Here is an 8287-nt window from a genome sequence, read left to right as displayed (position 1 = left end):
AATTAACCACTAGGAAGAGATTATGCGATGTGTTAATTATTGAAACTGTCCTACCAATTTGGTTGGAAACTGTCCCATTGCTATTTGTTTCTCAATAAAATTATGGGGGAAAAAAATAAAATGTTTGCTGGCCTTCTGTTGGGTGCTAGGGCCAGAAGATGGTGGCGGCTGCCGAGTTGAAGCTGCTGGGGAAGTCTCTGGGGCTGAGTAAGGGTAATGAGTACCCGCTCTCAGGGCGAGCGACAGATCCCCATTCTTCAGACAAACAATGGCCCAAGTTTAACAGGATTGCCAACAATCGCAACTCATCTAGTCACGCAAGCCCACAAGGAACATGTGCTGGGAAGCACAGCAGAGGGAGGCAATGCTTCAGCCGTGATCAGCACACAGAGTCCCGCGATTGGACGGCCACTCCAATAAGGAGAATGCCCGCACACTCCTGGGCGGTCTTAGTTCATATCTTGAAGATAAAGTCTACCTTACAGGATACAACCTTACCTTAGCAGATATCCTATTGTACTATGGACTTCATCACTCTATAGTTGACCGGACAGTGCAAGAAAAGGAGAAATATCTTAATGTGTTTCACTGGTTTTATCACAGTAGGCACTATCCAGGCACCAGGCAACATCTGTCAAGTGTTGTCTTCATCAAGAACAGAGACTATTCCAACTCTCACTAGAAGCGATGTGTGCCCTACAGAAGTGTGATTAAAATGGAAAGTGTACTCTTTATGCAGGTCTAAGATAAATTGATATGCAGTCATTATTTATTGGAGCTGATAGAATTTTAGAAACATAAATTTATGTCTGAATTATTTGTTCATTAGTTGAAATCTTGCAGTTTTTATGTAAAAACTCAACTGCTATCAAAAAAGTTGATCAGTGTATACATTACCTTGTTTTTATAGGTAAATTTATTTTAATAAAAGTTGCAAATCAGTGGCTTAATCTTAAAAAAAATTTAGATCATCCTCTGAATGATTGACTTAGTTGGCTATTTATCAACTCTTTTCATACTTTAAAATTCATTTTCCTCTTATGGACATTTATAGTAGTTTATTAAAAGCTAATAAATTATGCCAGGAGTACAGAAAGGAAGACATGTATTTGTTTTCAGATATGTATGTGAACTAATAAATGTGTTTTTTTATAAAAAGAAAGAGAAAAAAAGAAAAAAGGAAGGAAGGAAGGAAGGAAGGAAAGAAAGAATAAAAGAAAAAAAAGAAAGAAAGAAAGAAAGAAAGAAAGAAAGAAAGAAAGAAAGAAAGAGAAAAAGAAAATGCTAAGAAAATGTTTCCCAAGGTGGGAATAGATGTCACAGTGCATTAGTTAGCTAGCCGTGTGCAAATGAAGTAAGTTGCAGCCCCTTTTCCTACTTTTTATCTGTCTTGTGCTTCCTGGAAAATTAGGATGTGGTATCTTCAAAAATATTAACCAAAGATTCACCCAGTTTCACAAGAAAGTATGATATGAAAGAAAGTCCAAGCCCTTTAAAATCAGGGGCCACCAATTTAATTCATGATGCTGTGATGCTGAAACCTTTCTCTAATGGAGCAATTGTTTGTGGAGCTCAGACCTCATCACGAGACTAAATCTAGACCAGCCTCTCCCCGGCTGGTAGGAACAGTAAGCAGTGCATGATACAGAGATCAGGGATTTCCAACCGATGCTTAATAACCAAGGCTAGAAAAGAGCTTCAACTCTCCCTTTTTGGCACAAAACTTTATATCTTCTTTTACATTTAAAACTATTTATAGTTCATATGGCTTCCAGACCTACTCTCCAGAAGCGAGGGCACAGTCCCCTGACTGAGTTTCTCTGGACCCCTATGATTTCTAGGCAGCTAACTAAATGCACATTTGCCCTAACAATGAAGGCTTCAGCTTAGCAGTATGCAGGGGAATCCACCTGAACACACACCCCACCTGGACAGGGCAAGAGTACCACTCACCAGCCAGACATTGAAAAAAGTACTGCGGGGCAAGCCAGGTGCAGTATACACCCAGCAAATGCAATCAGGTGTCCAGTGGCCCAGGCCCCCACAGTTTGATTTGTTGCATATGCTGCCACCTGGGGCAGCTGCCAATGAAGCAGTAAGCTTCAACCATCCCAGGCTCTGTTAGCTCCAAAGCAGAGGCAATTAAGTGAGAACGACGACCTACACCCTGCTCTCTATAAATGCCACGCTCTGTCCCATGTATGTCAACCTGCAGCAGTGCTGGATGACCCCCAGCAGCCCAGAGTTCCAAGGACCAAGCAGCAATGAGAGCGGACAATGGCATGCATCAGACCCAAAATATACAGACACCTTTCTCCCGGAACAGGCTGCTGGAAAGAAAGGGAGAAATATTTTTACCTGAAAGACTGCTTTTGTCTTGAGCACAGTACACTTAACTTGCTCAAATGCATTTTGCTCACTTGCCCAAACATGTTTTGCTCGGCAAGAAGACTGGTAGGAAGCAACGCGTCATCACGTCTCTCTGAGCCTCGCCCTGGAATGTCTCCTGGCACTTGCTGCTGTAGCCTCCTCCATCTGCAGTACCAGGACCTCACCACTGGATCTGATGGGTATATTTCCAATCCTTTCCCTAATCCTTTTTTTAATCTTTAGAGTGACATTTATTTACCATATTCTTTGTGTTTAGCTATTTGGTTAGTACTTTGCTTCAGTTTATGTGCAAAAGAATCTATGATGGAATACAAATTGTGTTTTTAATTTTAAATTTTTTGCTTAGTTCATGTTTGCAGTATATGTTCACAATCTCTGTGTGGAATTGGTAGGTGCCTGTGAGAGATGCACCTTACATCCTTTTCAATCCCCCTTTCCTCCCCTCCTTTATCCCTCTCTCCATCTCTTGGTCTCCTTTCCTTTTGAGAAAGACCTGTCTCCCTTCTTCCTGGTCTCCGTGTTTTTATTTTGTTCTTTATTTATACCCTTTCATGTTACAGAAGCCATGCAATATTTAAGCTGTGTATCTGATTTATTTCGCACTACGTGATAGCCTTGAGGTACCACCCATTTCTCTGTTGAAGGACTTCATGTTCAGGCTGCTTTCAAGATTTAGCTATTGTGCAATGTGTCACAATCAACACAACTGTCACATTCTGCAACTCGCTGTATAACTGACTCTCCTTTCCCACCGCCGCCACTTCCAGCCTATCATATTCTCTTTTCTAATTGCACCTCCCGTTTTCTGATAAAGCTTTTGCTTCTATAGAGTCACCTGTAGTATTTAAGAGCTGGGAAAGACCTTGAAAGTTACGGCCCAACCGTGGTCAAGCCTCACTGTTCCTGAAAGCCCCCTGAGAATCCCAGACCCAGAAATCTTCATCAAGGTGGCCTGGGGAGAGACCCACGAACCTACACTGGGGGCACTCGGAGGAGGCAGTCTTCAGTCCTCATTTGGAGAAGCATGATTCAGTCCAGCAGCACCCCTGGGGGCCCCTCCAGGCCCACCCTAAAGCAGGAGAAGGCAGTGAGGACACCTTTCATAGATCCTCTCAGCCCCCTGTCATCTTGAGTGGTGTTGTGTGTTCTTGCTCTATGAATTGGACTCACAGGCAGGATCTCATTCAGAAAGGGTTCTACGGATTGGAGAAAAAAAAAAAAGACCTGGGAAGTGTGAGGACTCCAACTCCCTTGTTTCTAGACAAGCAAACTGAAGTCCTCAGTCTACAGGACTTCACACAGCAGATGAGGGGCAGAGCAGTAACCAGACCACAGCCTCCCAACATGAAGCACACAGGCTCTCCCAGAACCCTCTGCTTCATGTGTGCCTGAGTAGCTTCACGAGGTGTGACCAAAAGCACAGTGGCTGCTGCTGCAGAGCGACATCCAACAGAAAGGCAGGCTCAAAGAAACATCACAGTGCGTCCTTGCCCACTGTGTCCACCAGACCAGGCACTGCGCAGCTCCTGGCCCTTCCCCAAAGATGATGAAAAGGAAAGGTTTCTAGCTGATGCAGGACACAGCATCAGTTAAAGACATTTGTGAAAAAGAACTCCAAAAATAACTGCAGAGTGTCAAGAGTGATGGGGTCGGCGTGTTCAAAGCAAGAGAGAGGGTACTTTGAGGGGAATCAATGACAATATGTCATTCACTGTAATAAATTTTATAATTTAAACATTCATTGTATTTCCTAATCATGCTCTGTAGATAAAAAGGGCTACAGATGTGCCTCAGTGTAAAGGTCCTGAGTTCAACTCCCAGTATGACAAACAAAAAAGAAGAAGGGGAGAGAGAGAGAGAGAGAGAGAGAGAGAGAGAGAGAGAGAGAATGGAAGTAAGGGAGGGAGGATGGAAAAGAAGGAGGGAGGGAGGAAGGCAGGAAAAGGGGGAAGGAGGGAAGGAAGGAAGGAAGGAAGGAAGGAAGGAAAAGGGGAAAAGAAAAGGCGTAAAGAAAATAAAATCACATTTTTTAAATGAATTCCCTGGGATCTCCAAGACCTTAGGGTTTAAGTGTGGATTGGCTTCTCAAACAATGCCCTGGCCTCGCTCCCTAAGTCAACTCAGAAGAGATGCCTGAAAATCTTTTCCTAAAGAAGAAAGAGAAGCAAGTTTGAAAGTTTCCACAGCATTCAACATATTTTTATCTTCCTCTGACACCCAATATAGAAGGGCCTCAGTTACAGGAGAGCAGCAGCCCTGGGTCTGAGTCCAGAGCTCAGGAAGAAAACTTCACAGAGCACTAAAGGGGAAGTAAACACAGGATGCTCCAGATAAGAGGGAGGAGACTTGAGCCAAATACATGGACGTTGAATGGGTGAAGGAGAGGTTTAAAAGGCCAGCAGCACAGAAGAATTTGGGTGGGGGAGAAAAAGGTGGGCACTCCACATTGCTCATGGAGGGTGTGTGATGGGAACCTCCACAGTTATCATCTCCAGAACCATGGGCAGCCCTACACCATCTGCCAAGCCTGGCACATGAGAGGCTCCTAGAAGGAAGGACCTTTGAAAGGAGGACAAGGGAGCAGCTAACATCTGGGTTGCATAAACTTGAAAAAGAATTTGAAGATGCCACTGCAGAGTCCCAGTGCAGTCTTGCAAGTGTTCCCATTTCCCGTCATGCTGAGATGCACCCCATTTGGGGGAAGAGTCCCTATTTAGAAATTCAACACTTAAGAAGTTGTATCTATCCAATGTAATGATTCACTACAGTGGAAAATTATAAGCACTCTAACCTATGGTGGCAAACCTATGGCACACATGCCACTGTGGGCTGTTTGTTATCACGGAAATCTCCTAAAGGTTCGCCACCAGTGACTATAACAATTTCATGGTTCACATACAGAAACCAGCCCATTGGCACTGGGCCCTTCCATCTGCAAAGCTGACAAGCAGAAACTGACCAAGAAATGATCAGTCCAAGATGTAAGAAACAACATTCATTTATTGAGACTGAAACCACTTTGAAACACTTTTATTGTGAGTTATCAGCATAAGTTAAAAATTAATTTCCCTTTAGGACTTTCACTGCATCCAAACAGCGCTTGAGGCCACTCCCACCAGCTTCCTTTTGAACTCACTGTTACTTAAGCCCATAAAAAAGTGTTTTATTGCATTGTTTATAAAAAAAAAGAACAATCAAGCATTTTTTCCCCTCCAATTCTCCTTTAAAATCTGCAGGTCTATTCATTTAGACCCTAAACAGCTTTCACTTAGACCCAACAGTATGATCATAATGCAAAATTAATCTGGATAGGCTGGAGATCAAAGAATCAGAGAACTGCTCCTCTCTTCTCCCCTGGGTTTAACCAAAGAAGTCTCCACTCTTACTACAAACCTATAATTGAGATAACTCAACCCAGCCCTACGCATCCTCCACCCTGTAAGAAACACAAGACATGCCCAATACGTTTCAACTGCAGACACAAGTTGGTGATCTCTGTTGTTTGCTATAGTTGTTGTTGTAGGTACTCAAACAAAAAAGACAAGAGCTTGCTCAATAACAATAATTCACTCTTACCCTAGACTGACATTTTGCACAAAATCCAGCAGAAGACAAAACCACACATGGGGAACTACCCCACACCCTTTCCCTAGGTAAATTATTCCCAAAAAGTCAGTGATAAATAGCACATCTCTTGGCCATTGGACGTCATGCCTCTGGCCTGGCAAGACAAACAGAAAAAAAAGTCCCTCCATGGCTGTCTGAGGCTCTGCTGGCCACACTTGCAAATCACAGTCCAAGTTTCCCAGAGGAATTCCACAAACCGAAAGCGGTGGCCAGACTTCACACAGGAGTGCTATCTGGTTAGTAATGACACGCAGAACTTACATTCAGACTGTTCAAAATTAAAGATGCTTGCTCATTAGTACATTTTTAAAGGAATGTTTTAGCTCTTTTCATCTTATGTTGTCATTAAATTCGGAACTTGTCGGAGTTCTGACACTCACCTATTGCAGAAACTCCCAAATCTGATGGAACTGAAACTTCCCAGAATTCCGTGAATAAGCCCACCTGGTCCCCAGCACCCTGGAATCCTGGCATGCCACTTAAGATTATTACCTGTGCATTGGACAATACCTCAAGTGCTAATTAGCGCAGGAAATACCAGGTTCATGTAACTACGCTGGGTGACTTTCATAAAGATGTCCTCAAGTCCCAGCCTTACTGAAAAGGGTCACTCCATTAACTTAGAAGGATCAAGAAATTGTATTTTAAAATTGAAAGCAGACTAAGCATTCAAGCATTCAAGTTGTGTGAATTCTGGGACGTGCACTCAATGGAAAGTTATACAGCCCTTAAAACTTATGTTTGTAAAGAGCACATGAAGACATGGAAAAAGCGGTAACACTGCGAAGTAAAAACAGAAGGGAGAAACATAAATGCATAATTATAAGAAAGCTTGGCATAGAAATAAAGGCAGAGAAGAAATACAAGAAAATACTAATGATAATTACTTTTGGATAGTCACAGAGTGGAAGTTATTTTCTTTTGACATTTTCCTATTTTCCAAATTTCTTCTAATAAGCACATGGTGCTTTCACAATGGAAAAACATATATATTAAAAAATGAAAAAAATAGTTTCAATCCTTCTATGCCACAGAGAGCAGTAGAGCCAAGGAGACAACTGGGAAGTTGCTTCTATTGAAAAACTGCATGCGTCCACACCACCATGCCGCACTAGAAATGCCAGCTCTGCACCCACACAGGCACCCGCACAGAGGCAGACCCGCAGGAAGTGAGCGGGGAAAATGTGACAAGTTCATGGGGAAGCAGCGGTCCCCGATGCTCAAGCAGACTGCGTCATACAACGAGCCAGAAGTCAGGCACAGTGTGAAATCTAGGCGTGGAAGAAATACCCTGCTGCCTGAAGGGCAGGTTCCCGCGCTAGAACACCTGCTCTCGGGTTGCTCTCCGGCACAGAGCCTCAGAAGGTTCTAGAGAAGTAAAGATGGAAGGAAACCAGGCGCTGATCCTGTTGTTACCAGTGGCACAACCCCAGCCTTAAAGCATGAGCTGCGGGTGGGAGGGGCTCTGCACGGGCTGCGTCTTCTCTGCTAGCTGTGTCACCTCTAACTCAAGGTACACTGCACAATGGTTCCACCCACTAGACAGAAACTGCTGTCCGCAATACAGGATGTTATAGTTCCTGGTCGCCACACAGAGAAAGAGAGAGAGAATTTAATTTTAATAATGTACTTCATTTATTTCCACGTATTTAAAATGTCACCATTTCAAATGCAAAATCCAAGGTTGATTCCTAAAATGGCAGAGCAGGAGTAGCCCATCAGAGCCTCTCCAGAACCTGGACAGACACCTGGAAACAGCAGCATGGAGACCCAAGCCCATAATCCCAGCACTCAAGGAGACTGAGGCAGTGGGATCATAAGTTTAAGCCAAGCCAGGGCAACTTACAAATTTAGTGATAGTCTGCCTCAAAAGTAAAAATTATAAAAGGGTCAGGGATGTAGCTCAGTGTTAAGGTCCTGGGTTCAGTCCTCAGTACTAAAAAAAACCAAATGATAAAATGACTACTCCGGGCATCAAGGCAGAGCCAGTGAGAAGCTAAGAAGTCTGGAGGAAGGACCAGCCTGATAGCTCAGCAGACTGAAGCTCCTGCTCAGGCAGAGTGCAGCAACCAGGGTTCAATCCCCTCGTGCGTCGTGCCAGCCCCGCACCCCAAGCAATGAGACAGTGACTGAGACTGTGCTTGGTGGAGCACGCCTGCAATCCCAGCACTTGGGAGGCTGAAAACAGGAGAATCACTACGAGTCTGATCTGTGTAGTGAGACCCTGTAGACCCTGTATTAAATACAGGAGGAGGAGGAGGAGGAGGAG

The 8287-nt window shown here is 43.8% G+C and overlaps 1 protein-coding gene and 1 pseudogene across 1 annotated transcript in view; one reads left to right on the top strand and one right to left on the bottom strand.

Annotated features, from left to right (window-relative positions):
• Nucleotides 1–8287, bottom strand: part of Atp8b4 (ATPase phospholipid transporting 8B4 (putative)) — a 255715-nt gene that overhangs the window by 171621 nt on the left and 75807 nt on the right. The window lies entirely within an intron of this gene.
• On the top strand, nt 159–682 carry LOC101574285 (annotated as a pseudogene).

Source organism: Octodon degus, unplaced genomic scaffold, assembly GCF_000260255.1.
Source record: "Octodon degus isolate 3935 unplaced genomic scaffold, OctDeg1.0 scaffold00105, whole genome shotgun sequence".
Taxonomy (NCBI): Eukaryota; Metazoa; Chordata; class Mammalia; order Rodentia; family Octodontidae; genus Octodon; species Octodon degus.
The sequence above is the reverse complement of the archived record's forward strand: the minus strand, read 5'-3'. Positions and strand labels throughout refer to the sequence as shown.